We start from the raw sequence: 2,567 nt of genomic DNA on the forward strand, positions 1-2,567 counted from the left end.
AATATGCAATATATATTTCAATAATATATAGATTTAAAATGATTTCATTTGAATTTTTAGTTTATAATCACATGTATACTATATGATATGTAAACTAAATTAATGAAAATAAAAAAAATAATATATATATATATATATATAATAGTTTATATAGACACCATAACAACTGTTATATTTGTTATGACCTATTAACAAAATGACAAGTGTAAAGCTCTCTTGCTGTTTTCTTTAGTCCATGCTATTCTATCTCATAGTAGATGTGTATTTAGGAGTATGAACTGTATTTACAGCCAACAGTTACATGGAGACAGTCAGAAAGGTCATCGGCTAAAACCTTAAAACATAAACAGCCACCTGCATCACCTACAATTTCAAGTGTTGAGATTCTGGCCAGAACATAAACTCTGCAATGTGTGTATCTGGCCCTGCTTTGGGTAAATAATAGTTATTTGTTCATAGTTATTTGGTGTTAATTAAAGCATACTTAGTACTTTCACCTCATTCCAAGTAGGCTATGTGGGGTAGTACATATAGACTGTCCTAGTAGTTCCTGGAGGCATGAATTGCTTTCTGCAGTGGCAAATGATGAAACTGCAGAACATCTGCCCTTCCATTTCTTTCTTCCTCCTCTCGAATCATACTGTAAGTGTCTTTGGAATTGAATTGGGAAAGTGTCAGCAATATTCTTTACACTCCTCCACTCTTTTCTACTTGTTACAGCTGAGCACAGCATGGAGGCAGAGTGAGCTCTGGCATCAGTTTACACGAGAAAATGCCTCTGTCTTTTAATTTCCGATTTTATCTGTTGATTAATAATTAGTTGAGCATTGCAGAAATCAAATTCTCTGATGTTCGCTGTGCAACAAGCTGGAATGCCTTTATCTTGACATGCTTCACACACAACAGTGTCCTAGAATGAAAAGAAAAAAATATTCCTAGCATTAATAGCAAACAGCATTCAAAGAGGAAGTGCAAATCTTGGATGATTGGTTGCTCAGCAACAACAGTAGATATTGGCTTTTAAAACCCTCGTGTGTGGGAGCGCTAATCCACAGCTCTCCAGCTCCTGAATGGAGGGGGAAGTAATATCTGCTTCTTAGTGAAATGAAAAGCTTTTCCCTCTTCTTTTTAGACAAACACTTCTTGAGAAGAATTAGCCGGATGGAGCTTGCTCTACCGCTGTGATGAGCAGTTACTTCAAGTGTTTTCAGCCTAAGATTTAAGCCAATTGGAGCTCAAAATAGACCTGCTTTTAAGTCATAAAAAGTGGCGGCATTTGTCCAATAAATGTGTTGTACCTAGTTTTATCGCCTTTGCTTATTATACTGAAAGAAGAAGCGGAAGCTCTAAAATAATATACAGGTAAAGATTATAAAGTAATTTCAGCTCGAATCAATATGTTATCTCCACACATTTATTTGAGTAGCCACCTAATGCGTGGGATCCAGTAGGCCTACAGTCATGACGTGAGATGCAGGCAGTGGAATGGGGAAAAATGGGACGCGTTTTTAACAGTGGTGTAATGTACTTAACAGTAGGCTACTTAAGTATTTTTTTGGGAGTATCTGTACTTTACTTGAGTTTTTATATTTCAGCCAACTTTTACTTTTACTCCACTACATTTCCTAATTAAAATGTATACTTTTACTCCGATACATTTTCCCGAAGCACATTCGTTACTTAACTACAAAATAGTCAGAAGTCAGAAGAACACGGACTGCAGGAAAGCAGGTTTGACGAATCAGTGGTCTGGCGTTTGCAAGTTAGACTCCTAAAAAACACCTTCAGTGTTGCCAACTTAGCAACTTTATTGCTAGATTTAGCAACTTTTTCTTCCAAAAGCACCTAGCAAAAATCTAGCTATTTTTAAATCGGTTGAACGATTCAGTGATTCACTCAGTAACACGCTGGCTGCGTCCGAAACCGCCTACTCAATTAGTAGGTATAATTTCAATAAGTACTTACTTAACGAGCGCTAAAAGAGTAGGTACTCTACAGCCAAATGTTGAAGAAACAGCTGCCCTTTTATTGTGATTGTAGTATAACCAATAAATTTTGGGTTGATTTAAATTTTTATATTTTTAACCCCACTAATATGACCCACATTTTAATCCTTAAATATATTATTTTTCCTTACGAAACCCCAAAATCGTTATCTCTTGAATATGTTGTTACTTTATTTTATGTGCTAAATTTTCATTCCATAAGCAAAACCGGCTTAAATCTCCTGTTTTCCTCTTTTTCTTGTTGTTTATTAGTCTATTAAAACTCAAAATTCCAGGCATTCTAAATTGTAGACGGCAAAATTGCTTCTGTATGCTTTTTATATTTAATATAGTTTTAATCTATATCACGCAAAGAGTACCGTTTCTGCAGATATCAGCATGATAACACATTTAATAATCATTTTATACAAGTTCAGTAACAAAGCTTTATTCAAACATGTTGTTCTAACAAACATGTATTTACAGGCGGTGAATCCACATCCTACTGCCATCTCAACACCGCTGTGCCAGTTCTGCAGCTGACCACCGTGTCCACCTTCACCTCTCTCTTGTCGTCAATCA

Source organism: Sinocyclocheilus rhinocerous, unplaced genomic scaffold (assembly GCF_001515625.1).
Source record: "Sinocyclocheilus rhinocerous isolate Xijiao unplaced genomic scaffold, SAMN03320098_v1.1 scaffold1152, whole genome shotgun sequence".
NCBI lineage: Eukaryota > Metazoa > Chordata > Actinopteri > Cypriniformes > Cyprinidae > Sinocyclocheilus > Sinocyclocheilus rhinocerous.